This window comes from Arachis ipaensis, chromosome B10 (assembly GCF_059453495.1).
Source record: "Arachis ipaensis isolate K30076 ecotype BB chromosome B10, ASM5945349v1, whole genome shotgun sequence".
Taxonomy (NCBI): Eukaryota; Viridiplantae; Streptophyta; class Magnoliopsida; order Fabales; family Fabaceae; genus Arachis; species Arachis ipaensis.
In genome coordinates this window covers 75,717,769-75,731,396 of record NC_142435.1, presented here as the reverse complement: position 1 = coordinate 75,731,396, position 13,628 = coordinate 75,717,769, and the positions used below count along the sequence as shown (strand labels likewise).

General features: G+C 37.5%; 1 non-coding gene across 1 annotated transcript; it reads left to right on the top strand.

The window, feature by feature from the left end:
- Positions 1–360: 360 nt before the first annotated feature.
- LOC148580465 (small nucleolar RNA R71) lies at positions 361–468 on the top strand. The gene has a single exon (XR_015895210.1). It is a non-coding gene; the product is annotated as a small nucleolar RNA R71 (small nucleolar RNA).
- The last annotated feature ends 13,160 nt before the right edge of the window (positions 469–13,628 follow it).

The following is a 13,628-nucleotide window of genomic DNA, read 5'->3' as shown; positions in this document are numbered from 1 at the left end:
AGGGTTCTCAGGATCATAAGCTTCTTCAGAAGATTCCTCTTTAGTACTGTTGGATGCAGCTTGCAATCCATTCAGACTCTGAGAAATCATATTGACTTGCTGAGTCAATATTTTATTCTGAGCCAATATGGCATTCAGAGTATCAATTTCAAGAACTCCCTTCTTCTGAGGCGTCCCATTATTTACAGTATTCCTCTCAGAAGTGTACATGAACTGGTTATTTGCAACCATGTCAATGAGTTCCTGAGCTTCTACAGGCATTTTTTTTAGGTGAATGGATCCACCTACAGAATGGTCCAATGACATCTTTGATAATTCAAACAGACCATCATAGAATATATCCAGGATGGTCCATTCTGAAAGCATGTCAGAAGGACACTTTTTGGTCAGTTGCTTGTATCTCTCCCAAGCTTCATAGAGGGATTCACCTTCTTTCTGTTTGAAGGTTTGAACATCCACTCTAAGCTTGCTAAGCTTTTGAGGAGGAAAGAACTTGGCTAAGAAAGCCGTGACCAGCTTATCCCAAGAGTTCAGACTATCTTTAGGTTGAGAGTCCAACCATATTCTAGCTCTGTTTCTTACAGCAAACGGGAAAAGCATAAGCCTGTAGACCTCGAGATCAACCCCATTGGTCTTAACAGTATCACAGATTTGCAAGAATTCAGTTAAAAACTAAAAAGGAACTTCTGATGGAAGTCCATGAAACTTGCAATTCTATTGCATCAGAGAAACTAATTGAGGCTTTAGCTCAAAATTATTTGCTCCAATGGCAGGGATTGAGATGCTTCTTCCATGTAAGTTGGAATTTAGTGCAGTGAAGTCACCAAGCATCTTCCTTGCATTGTTGTTGGGTTCGGCCATGTCTCCTTCTTTTTCAAAAACTTCTATCAGATTTTCTCCAGAGAGTTGTGCTTTAGCTTCCCTTAGCTTCCTCTTTAGAGTCCTTTCAGGTTCAGGATCAGCTTCAACAAGAATGTTCTTATCCTTGTTCCTGATCATATAAAAAAAAGAGAACAGAAAAGAAAATATGAAATCCTCTATGTCACAGTATAGAGATTCCTTATATGAGTATAAGAAGAGAAGAATGGAAGAAAGAAAAGATAAGAATTCAAACACAGAGGAGAAGAGTGGGTTCGAATTTTTGAGTGAAAGAGGGGTGTTAGTAGATAAATAAATAAATAGAAGGAGATGAGAGAGGGAGGAATTCGAAAATTAAATAAAATAAAATAAAAATATTTTTGTTTTTAATTTAAAATTTGAAGTTAAAATTTGAAAATAAAAAAAAGAAAAATTAAATTAGAATTTAAAATAATTGGTTAATTAAAAAGGAATTTTGAAAAAGTGGGAAAGAGTTTTCGAAAATTAGAGAGGGAAAATTAGTTAGGTGATTTTGAAAAAGATAAGAATCAAACAGAAAGATAGGATTAATTTGAAAAAGATTTGAAAATCAATTTTGAAAAGATAAGAGGTTAGAAAAGATTTTGAAATTGATTTTGAAAAAGATGTGATTGACATTGAAAAAGATATGATTGAAAATCATTTTGAAAAAGATTTGAATTGGAAATTAAAAAGATTTGATTTTGAAAATTGAAGTTGATTACTTGACTAACAAAAAACAAAAAGATATGATTTTAAAATTTAAAGATTGAACCTTTCTTACTAGGCAAGTAACAAACTAAAAAAAATTTTTTTTTGAATCAATCACATTAATTGTTAGCATTAATTTCGAAAATATGAAATAGAAATAAGAAAAAGATTTTGAAAATAAATTTTGAAAATTTCGAAATTATGAAAGAAAAAATGAAAAAGATTTGATTTTTGAAAAAAGATTTGAAAAAGATAGAATTTTTAAATTGAAAATTTGATTTGACTCATAAGAAACAACTAAATTTTGAAAAGTTTTGAGAGAGTCAACTCAAATTTTCGAAAATTTATGAGAGAAAAAAGGGAAAGATATATTTTTTTTTTGAATTTTTAATGAGGAGAGAGAAAAACACAAAAAAGACACAAGACATAAAAATTATGAATCAAAATAAGAAAAATATGCAAGAACACTTTGAATATCAAGATGAACACCAAGAACACTTTTAATGTCAATATGAACATCAAGAACATGTTTTTGAAAATTTTTAAGAAAAGAAAAACATGCAAGACACCAAACTTAAAAATTTTTAATGTTGAGACACTAACAAATTGAAAATGCATATGAAAAAAAAGAAAAGACACAAAACAAGAAAATACAAAGATCAAACAATAAAAATCATCAAGAACAACTTGAAGATCATGAAGAACACATGAACACACTTTCGAAAAATGCAAGAAGAATAAAGACATGCAATTGACACCAAACTTAATAATTGACACTAGATTCAAAAAAGAAACATAAAATTATTTTTGGTTTTATGATTTTATAAAAAAAATTTTGGATTTTTCAAAAATTATTTTGAAAAAGAAAATAAGGATTTCAAAATTTCTAATGAGAATTCCAGGAATGATGCAATGTTAGTCTAAAGCTCCGGTCCAGGAATTAGACATGTCTTATTAGCCAGCCAAGCTTTCAGTGAAAGCTCTGGTCCAAAACACTAGACATGGCCAATGGCCAGCCAAGCTTCAGCATACATAGTTCAAGCATGTGAAGAGGAAGCCTCAGTCCAAAAGAATTTAGACATGGCTTTACAGCCAGCCAGGCTTCAACATGTTATCTTGAAACTCTAGAATTCATTCTTAAAAATTCTGAAGCCCTAGAATAATTTATTTTATATATATTTTTTTTCGAAAATAGAAATAAAAATAAAAATAAAAAGCTTAAAATTAAAATAAAATTACCTAATCTGAGCAACAAGATGAACCGTCAGTTGTCCAAACTTGAACAATCCCCGGCAACGGCACCAAAAACTTGGTGCACGAAATCGTGATCCTTCATTCCTTGGTAACGGTGCCAAAAACTTTATACGCACGTTCATAATCTTAGTTCTTTGTCACAACTTCGCACAACTAACCAGCAAGTGCACTGGGTCGTCCAAGTAATAAACCTTATGTGAGTAAGGGTCGATTCCACGGAGATTGTCGGCTTGAAGCAAGCTATGGTCACCTTGTAAATCTCAGTCAGGCAGATTCAAATGGTTATAGAGTTTTAATAATTAAAATATAATTAAAATATACATTTGGATAGAAATACTTATGTAATTCATTGGTGAGAATTTCAGATAAGCATATGGAGATACTTTTGTTCCTTCTGAACCTCTGCTTTCCTACTGTCTTCATCCAATCCTTCATACTCCTTTCCATGGCAAGCTGTATGCTGGGCATCACCGTTGTCATTGGCTACATCCCGTCCTCTCAGTGAAAATGATCCAAATGCGCTATCACCGCACGGCTAATCATCTGTTGGTTCTCGATCATGCTGGAATAGGATTCAGTAATCCTTTTGCGTCTGTCACTACGCCCAACACTCGCGAGTTTGAAGCTCGTCACAGCCATCTCTTCCCAGATCCTACTCGGAATACCACAGACAAGGTTTAGACTTTCCGGATCTCAAGAATGGCCGCCAATAATTCTAGTCTATACCACGAAGACTCTGATCGTAAATCAGGAGGCTAAGAGATATGCATTCAAGCTTGCTTTCATGTAGAACAGAAGTGTTTGTCAGGCACGCGTTCATAAGTGAGAATGGTGATGAGCGTCACATAATCATCACATTCATCATGTTCTTGTGTGCGAATGAATATCTTAGAGAAGAAATAGGCTTGTGTTGAATAGAAAAACAATAGTACTTTGCATTAATTCATGAGGAACAGCAGAGCTCCACACCTTAATCTATGGTCTGTAGAAACTCTACCGTTGAAAATACATAAGTGAAGATAGGGTAGACATGGCCAAATGGCCAGCCTTCCATGGAGGTCTCAGAACGTAAAAGTTACATAATATGTTCCAGAGATGTGAAATAAATCACTAAAAGTAGTTTTTATACAAAACTAGTAACTAGGGTTTACAGAAATGAGTAAATGATGCAGAAATCCACTTCCAGGCCCACTTGGTGTGTGCTTGGGCTGAGCATTGAAGCTTTCATGTGTAGAGGTCTTCCTTGGAGTTGAACACCAGTTTGTAACTTGTTTCTGGCGTTTAACTCTGCTTTGCAACTTGTTTCTGGCGTTTAACGCCAAAATAGGGCAGAAAGCTGGCGTTGAACGCCAGTTTGCGTCATCTAAACTTGGGCAAAGTATGGACTATTATATATTGCTGGAAAGTCCTGGATATCTACTTTCTAACGCAGTTGTGAGTGCGCCATTTGAACTCTTGTAGCTCCAGAAAATCCACTTTGAGTGCAGGGAGGTCAGAATCCAACAGCATCTGCAGTCCTTCTTCAGCCTCTGAATCAGATTTTTGCTAAAGTCCCTCAATTTCAGCCAGAAAATATCTGAAAACACAGAAAAACACACAAACTCATAGTAAAGTCTAGAAATGTGATTTTTATTTCAAAACTAATAAAAATATATTAAAAACTAACTAAATTATCCGCTCATCAAAGTTCTTAAAGACAACTCCAAGCCAAGTGATCAAAGGGAAAAGGTTGAAATTGAAGAAGATTGCGAAGAGGTGGAGATAGTCAAGGAAGAGCACAAAGGAGTGGAGCTTGCAAGATCATTAGGACCACCCCTTCCTAAGTCACCATCCTACACAATATTCAAGTGGATAAAATTCTTATCCCTAAGCTTTACTTTCTCACTTGAATATGGCTTGATTGAAAATGATGGTCAATTTAGAGCCCTTTGTGGAGTTAAAAGTAGAAGAGAGTTGTGTAATTGTTGTGAATATCACTCTAAGTTCATGATGGTTGCATGCTCAAAGTTGCATAGTAATGGTTTGTGGAGAACCGAATTGCATGGGTCTAGGAAGTTGTTTGGAAGCTTCTCTGAGAATTCCAAGGCCATGTCACCCCGGATGGAATAATGATGACGAATTCAAGGACAGGTGTCAAAACAAAGTGGGATCCCACATCTCACAAGAAAAATCAAATTTGGGAGCTCATGGTTTGTGAAGAACTCCATCAAGGCTTGAAGATATTAAAATTGAAGAATGGAGCTTATTGGAGACTCAAGCATTGGTGGATGTTCAAAGATAGCTTCAAGCACAAGCCACCTTGAGAGGAGCTCCCCATAAGTCCAACTTAAGGACAATAAATAAAAGTGCTAAGTGGGAGACACCCCACCACGGTAAACTCTTTCCACTCTCTTGTAGACTTGATTAATAAGTGATTTGAGTTACCATTGTAGGTAGGGGTGTGTAAAAAAAATGGTTTCACTGAACTGAATTGAAACTGAACTGAAACTGTTTTAAATAAACCAGTTTTTTTAAATAAAAAACTGAATTGAAACCATAGTTTTTATGAAAAATAGTTTATTACCAACCAGTTTTTATGGTTCAGTTTAGTTTTAAACCAAATAAAAACTGGTTTTATTTAAACTCTAAAATTAGTTTTCTCTCTCTCTCCTTTTTCTCCCCTCTTCTCTCCCTTCTCTGTCTCTTTCTCTCTCTCCCCTCCCATCTCTTTTCGTCTCTCTCTCCCCCTCATTTTCTCTCTCCTCCTCCACTCCCCTCCCTCTCTCTCTTTCTCTCCCTCTCTCTCTCTCTCTCTCTCTCTCTCTCTCTTCCTCTCTCTCCCTTTCCTCTCTCTCCCTCCTTTCTCTCTCTTCCCCTTTCTTTCTCTCTCTCTCTCCCCCTTTCATCTATCTTCGTCTCTCTCTTTCTCTCTCTCCCTCCTCTTTGTCTCCTTCCTTCTCTCTCTCCTCCTCCCCTCCCCTCTCTCCCCCCTTCTCTCTCTCTCCCCCCCTCTCTCTCTCTCTCCTCTCTCTCTCTCTCTTCTTTTCCTCTCTCCCCCTTCTCTCTCTCCTTTCTCTCCTTTCTCTCTCTCTCCTCCTCTTTCTCCCTTTCCTCTCTCTCTCTCTCCCTCCTTTCCATCTCTCTTCCCCTTTCCTTCTCTCTATTTCCCCCTCTCTTCTCTCTTCGTCTCTCTCTCTCCCTCCTTTTCCTCGCTCTCCCCTTTTCTTTCTCTCTCTCTTCTCCCTCCCCTCTCTCTCCCCCCTCTTTCTTCCTCTCTCTCTCCTTCTACTCTTTCTTCCCCTCCTCTCTCTCTCTCTCTCCATTTCCTCTCCCTCTCTCTCCCTCCCTTCTCTCTTCCTCTTTCTCTCTCTCTTTTTTCCCTTTTTTCTCCTTTTCTTTCCTATTTCTCTCTCTCCCTTCCCTTCTTTCTCTCACCTCTTCTTTCTCTTTCTTCTCCCTCCTCTCTCTCTTTCTTCTCGTTCTTCCCTTCCTTTCTCTCTTTTCTCTTTCTCTCTCAACCTTCTCTCACTCTATATCCCTCTTCTCTCTCTCTTTCCCTCTTTTTTCCAAAACAAGAGAGAGAAGGAGAGAGAGAAAAAAGAGGAAAAAAGAGGGAAGTAGGAGAGATAGAAAAAAGAGAGAAAAGAGGAGGAGAAGAGAGAGAAAGAGAGAGAAGGGAGGGGGAGAAAGAGCACAAGAAAGAGAGAGAGAGAGAGAGGAAGAAAGAGAGAGGGAAAGAAAGTGAGAAAAATAGAGAGAAAGAGAGAGGGAGAGAGAGAGGAGGGAAAGAGGGAAGGAGAGAAAGGGAGAGAGAGATAGAGAAGAAGAGGGATAGGGGAGAGAGTAAGAGAAAGGGATAGAGGGAGAAAAGGGAGAGAGAAAGAAAGGGGAGGGGGAGAAAGAGGGACAGGGGAAGAGAGAGGAAGATAAAAAGAGAGAGAGAGAGAGAGAGGAGAAGGGGAGAAAGAGGGGGAGAGAGAGAAGAGGAAGAGTGAAAGGGGAAAGAGAGAAAAAAAGGGGAGAGAAGGAGAGAGAGAGAGAGAGAAAGAGAGAGAGAAAGAGAGAGAGAGAGAGAAAGGAGGGAGAGAAGAGGAGAAAGAGAGGAAGAGGGGAAGAAAAGAGAAAAAGGGAGAGAAGGGAGAGAGAGAAAGAGAGAGAGGAGAGAGAGCGAGGGGGAAAAGTAGAGAGAGAGGGTAAGAAAGAGAATGCAAAATCTAATTTTATATATTTTAAGAGAGAGAGAGAGAAAGAGAGAGGAAGGGGAGAGAAAAAGAGAAGAGGGAGAGAGAGAGAGGAAGAGGGATAGGGGAGAGGGAGAATGAGAGAAAGGGATTGAGAGGGAGAAATAGGAGAGAGAGAAAGAGAGAGAGGGACAGAGGAGGGGAGAGAGAGAAAAACACAAAGAGATGGGATGGGAGAAAGAGTGAAAGGGGGAGAGAGAGAAAAGGAAAAGAGAGAGAGGGGGAGAGAGAAAAGAGGAGGAGAGAGGGAGAAAAGAAGAGAGAGAGAGAGGAAGAGGGAAAAGAGAGAGAGGGAGAGAAGGGAGATAGAGAGAGGAGGGTGAGAGAGAGAAAGGAGGGGGATAGAGGGAGAGAAGAAGAGAGAGAGAGAGAGAGAGAGAGGAAGAGGGAGAGAAGGAGAGAGGGAGAGGGGGAGAGAGAGAGAAAGAGAGGGAGAGAAGGAGAGAGAGAGAGAAGGGTGGAGAGAAAGTGTAAAAAACTAATTTTATATATGTTAAAATTTAGAACTAGTTTTAGCCTATAAATCAGTTTAAATTGGTTTTATTTTGATAAACTGATTTAAACTGGTGCACTGTATTGTAAAATGGTTTAAAACCAGTTTCTTATTTGACAAAGTAGTTTGGTTCAGTTTCTAAACCATTTAAAATGGTTTAGTGCAGTTTCAGTTCAGTTTATAAAAAAACTGAACCATGAACACCCCTAATTGTAGGTAGTTTTCTTTCCATATACTTGTTTCAATAAATTAGTTGTAAGTTACTTGTGATGCAAGTTTTCTTGTTTATTTTTGAAAACTCTTCAACAACCAAAAAGATATTTATAATTTTGAATTTGTAGTTGATTTTGGAGTTGTAGGTAGTGTTAGGAAGATTTTAGGCTGTTTTTAGTATTTCTAAAAAAAAGGGGGGTCAGGGGCGCGTCCGCACGCTGTGCGCACGTGCGCCCAGATGTTGATACAGGCCCATACATTTTCCAGAGAGTTAAGCCACTCTCGCGCCAACACTAGGCCAAGGGCATAACCGCTTCCACGCGTGCGCGCACTGCGCGCATACGCGCCGATACACCTATTTTCGCAATGCGCTCGCCCGCGCACATGCCGCATGCGCGCCGATCCACTGATGCAGTTTTCAGGCCTACAACCCGAGAGTTGTGCCAGCTCTGGGCTAGCACTAAGCCTTTGGCCCAACTCACACCAGGCGGACGCGCACTGTACGCATCCGCACCCATGCCTACACAACTCATGCACGCGTGCGCGCACCTGGCGCGTACGCGCCCTTCGGCCAAAATGCACATCGGCACGTAAGCGTGCATGACGCATCTGCACCGGTAAAAAAAAAAGAGTTTTTTTCTCATCTTCTATTTTCTTTTGTCCATTACATTCACATACTTTTATTCTTTACATTTTCATTTTATTTTTATAGCTTGTTTTTACTTCATTTTTTTTCGATTTTCTTATTTTCATAATGGTGTTGAATTTTCTTACTCAATTGTTGAGCATTCTTGCATTGCTTTGGTGCTTCATGACTTGTTTGATATTGATGGGTGATGAAACTTTTAAATCAATGCTTTAATCTTTTATGATACTTGTGTCTTTGTGCATTGATATGACCTCACATTGTCTTTCATGACCCACTCTTTCTTGTTCGAACTTGATGTTTTTGAGTGCTCTTTATGCTTTGATTTTGCTCTTGCATCAAGTATTAGATGATATGCCATTTGCCTATATTGCTTTCTCATTTACATGCGTAGCTAACATGTAGTGAGAACCCTACTTTTATTTGACATTAGCCTCTGCCTATGCTCTATTTTCTTTGATTTCTTTGCTATAGGCTTGATTTTCTTTCTTTTTCTTTCCTTTTAGGTTGGCCACCAAGAAGGAAGAAAAGGAAAGTTTCTAAATGGGGAAACAAACAAGTCATCCGAACAACCTTTTGAAGGAGCTCATCAATTGTAACAACCCACCCACATTGCTCTTCTTTACATCCACCGACGACGGTGCAATCTTCAAGTGTGGGGAGGTCGTCCGACCGGTCGACAATTTTGGGTAACAAGTTTCTAATCTCAAAACCTTTGCATTTCATTTTTTTTAGGGTTTTTAGGATTTTTAGTTTTATTTTCTTATTTTTGCATATATATACACAATAAGCTTAGTCAAAATAATGAGATTTTTCAAGATTTCTATCTATAGGGCATCAATTGATTTGAGTGAAAATTTTTCATAGAACTTGCTTGAATTATATATTGTGTGGATCATGTTTTGAGCTAAAAACACAAGCAAGTGAGACTTGAGCCTAATGGTGTGGTTACATCTATTAACCACTTATTTTCCTTCTTGTGTGCATTATTCTCTTTCTATGATTGTAATCTTTATTTGTTTGATTCTTTATGTCCATTATTTTGTGTATTCATGTATTTATATGATTGAGGCCATCATTTCATGTAGCTCACTTACCCAAATAGCCTTGCCTTTTATCTCCCATTGTTAGCCAATTTGAGCCTACGATTAACCTACTTGTTCATAATTTTAGCACATTACAAGCCTTAAAGTGAAAAACAATAAATGTCTCTAATTTAGATTTTTGATTAGCTTAGGCTAGTGTATGTGTATCATTCAAGTGTGGAAACCTTGGGACATTGGTTGAATAAAAGGGTAGTTTTGTATTTTTATTGAAATTATTAGAAATTGGGTGCATACGCATGTATTGAATAAATGTATAGACCTTATGCATTGATGTTCTTGTATATAGTCGGAAAAAAAAGAGAAAAACAAAAGAAAAAGAAAAATAGTATGGAAAAGAAAAGAAAAAAAATATAGAAAAAGAAAGAAAAAAATAAAAGAAATAAAAAGGGGACAAAATGCCCCAAAGCAAAGTAAAGTCCAATAAGAATCAATGCATAAGTATTGTGAAATGAAAAAGAAAATGCATGAGTATGTGAAAAAGTAAAAAATGGATAGTTAGGATAGTTTGAATTGTATAGGTTGTCATAGGTTAGGTGGGGAGTCTAAGCTTATCAAAGATTCAAATTTCAAGCTTACTTAACCATATATGTATCCTACCTTGACCTTAGCCCCATTACAACCTATGAAAAGACCTCATGATGAATGTGTGCATGCATTGAATAATTGTTGATTGTTAGAAGAAAAACAAATCTTAGAAAGTATGAAATAGAGGAGAATTAAGATAATCAACCCTAAACACTTGAGCGAATAGAGTGCAAACACATCCGGTGAGGGTTTGATGCTCAATTACATGTTTTTACCTATAATCATCACTTTTCTTGCAAGTTTGTAAAAATATTTAATAACTCAATTCAATTGTGGATTAGACTTGCTAGTCCTTAGCCCTTGTGCATATAGGCTTCTTGAGAATTGATTTATTTTGACCAAGCAATTGCATTCATGTAGATAGTTGCATATAGGTAAGGTGCATTTAGTTAGATTTCATTGAAAAAATGTTGATATCCTTTGCTTTCTCTTGGTTTAAGCATGAGGACATGCTTGGTCTAAGTGTGGGGAGGTTGATAAACCCCATTTGTAGGGTTTATCTTGTGCTTAATTTAGGAGATTTTATGATCTTTTACCTACATTTATTCAATGAAATAGCATGGTTTCATGATTGTCTCCTAATTTGTGCTTAAGTGTGAAAACATGCTTTTAGGTCTTAAAATAGATAAATTTAATTTACCTTGATTCCATTAGTTTTTTAAGTGATTTCAGGTTTAGGAGGCAAATATTGGATCAAGGGAATGAAGAAAAAGCATGTATAAATGGAGACCTCATGAAGAAATGAAGGAATCGCAAAAGCTGTCAAGCCAACCTCTTTGCACTTAATCAACCATAACTTGAGTTACAGAGGTCCAAATGATGCAGTTTCAGTTGCGTTGGAAAGCTAACATCTGGGCTTCAAAATGATATAAGATTTGTTATAGTTGTATCGTGGATAGGGGCGCGCACGCGCACGGTACGCGTCTGCACCGATAGGTGCACACAATTCACTTAATGCAACTCGTGGCCAGCGATTTTAGAAGCCTTGTGGGCCCAATCCAACTCATTTCTGATACTATTTAAGCCAAGGATTGAAGGGGAATTAGGATATTTTGATCATTAGTCATAGTTTAAGTTTAAGGATTAGTTTAGGTTCTCTCTCACTTCTCTCTAGGATTAGGATTAGGTTTTAGATCTAGATTAGAATTTCTTAGATCTAGGTTTAATTCATGCTTTAATTTACTTTTCCTTTACAATTTCTTGTTCCTCTACTCTTCCTCTCACTAATTTTGTATTTCATTCTTGTAATAGCTTACTTTGTTGTTGATACACTCTTTCTTCTTCTATTTTCCTTTAATGCAATTTGAGGTAATTCATGATAGATCTTGTTTTTCTTTGATTTGTTGTTGTTTAATTCCTTACAATTGAGTAGTATAGATTTACATTCCTTGCAATTTTACTATACTTTCCTCTTGTGCCTTCCAAGTGTTTGATAAAATGCTTGGTTGGATTTTAGTATAGAATTTTATGCTCTTAGCTTGGGAAGGTAACTTAAGAACTCTTGAGTTGCTAATGTCCAAGTGATTTACGATTGGGAGCCATTAACGCTAGATCTCACTAATTGATTTGGTGGAGAACTAGGACTTATGGTCTTGGATTGACATAGCTCATTTGACTTTCCTTTATTAGTTAGAGGATGACTTAATGGGGTTGATCCTTGCCAATTCTCATGTTGCAGGTAGTGATTAGGATAGAGATCCTTGACTACCAAACCTTGCCAAGACCTTTCTAGTTGTTAGATTATTTTCATTGTCATTTACATTTCATGCTTCTTATCCAAAATCCCAAAAACATACAATTCATAACCAATATCAGGAACACTACCCTGTAATTCTTTTGAGAGATGATCCGAGGTTTAAATACTTTGGTTTATAGATTTTAGGGGTTTGTCTTATGACAAACAAATTTTTGTATGAAAGGATTGTTGATTGGTTTAGAAACTATACTTTACAACGAGAATTCATTAGTGAAATTCTATATCGTAAAAAGTTTGTTCATCAGCGCTCAGTGAATGATTTGAACGTAGCGCTACATGCTTGAGTTGGTCTCCACTTTCGAACCTTGCTGGCTTCATTTGCTAGCAATTTCCTCAGGCCAAGGTAGTGCTCAGTGAGGTTAAGCAACGTAGTGCTACTTTGCTTCCCTTGTGTGCATGGTTCGAACCTTGGCTCCTTTATTGGCGAGTGTCGCGCCTTGCTTTTATTTTGGTGGGTGCCCGAAAAAGTGAGAATGTTTTAACGTAGTGCTCCATTCTTTGAGCAATTTGCCTTGCTGATTGAGCGCTCCGTTTGGTGCATTGAGCGCTATGCTTGAGTGCTTTGCTCTTCGAACCCTTGTCACTAGCGTTCAATTTGTGAACGCTCCGCTCAATTAGCGAACGCTATACTTGGTTCCTTGAGTGCTACGCTTTTGTATCATGGGCCACACTTTGGTTGAGCACACTTTCATGGTTCTTTCTTTTCTTCTCCTACAAGTAATCAAACCAACCAAACAAAGCATCACCCAATTCACAAGATCTCTGTATTAATCATAAAATCAACTAATTCCAGCATGAATCCTATGATTTTGTGTCAATTAAATGATGGTTGATTGATTTAACATGACCATGTAAATCTACTCCAAATCACTTACTTATGGTGCAAAAAAGTGCATAAAACCTAATCAAACAAGTGAAAAATACATGAAAAGCTAGCATAAGATGACTTGTCATCACCCAGCAGGCCAGCAGCGTTTCTAGGTTCTGGCCACGATCATCAGTTCAACCCAGCACCTCCCAGTCTCCCACCCAGCCTTCCTCCCAAGTCAATATAGAGCTGTTGAGGGATTTCTTGTGGGATAACGAGTATCGGTTGAAGTGGGATGACATGCTTATACATGCTTCAACCCTACAAGAGTGCCCTGTTACTGGGACTATGATGGTGCATTGGGTTCGGAAGGTAAGTACTGGACACCGGAGTCAATCTCAACTTCCTTTTGGATTTAGATGTTCCTTGCAACTGCCTTTGGCATATTCTAATGTGTTGCGAATTACAATTCTCGCTTGCTGCAGTTCCCCTTCTTTTGCAGTGATAGAGAATATATCATTAGTAGAAGAATTTGGGATGCTGGACAAGCTTACTACTGCGTAACAAAGATTTGTAAATGTTTTCTCTGCTGTCTAATAATGTGAAATGGTGATGGCTTTGTAACGAAGACTTATGATGTTGCAATTTAGCTTTCAGTTTTTTAGTTGAAAATTTGACTGTTATCAAGTTTCTAGGATACTTCAGCTCAAAAGAATCACTATCTTATTGTCATAAAAAATTTATGTTGATTCATCTTGATTATCCATTCTAGAAACATAATTTGTGTCAAAACATACCATTTTCCTTTCTCTTCCCTTGTCTGTAAATATTTACGCACTAATTTTTATAGCTTCATCAATACGAAGAGACTTGAAATCCATGTCACTAATATTGTGAAGTGTGCTGCCTTATTGTTTACTCAGCCTCGTAGCAATATTAAAGTGAAGTTATTGGGATTCA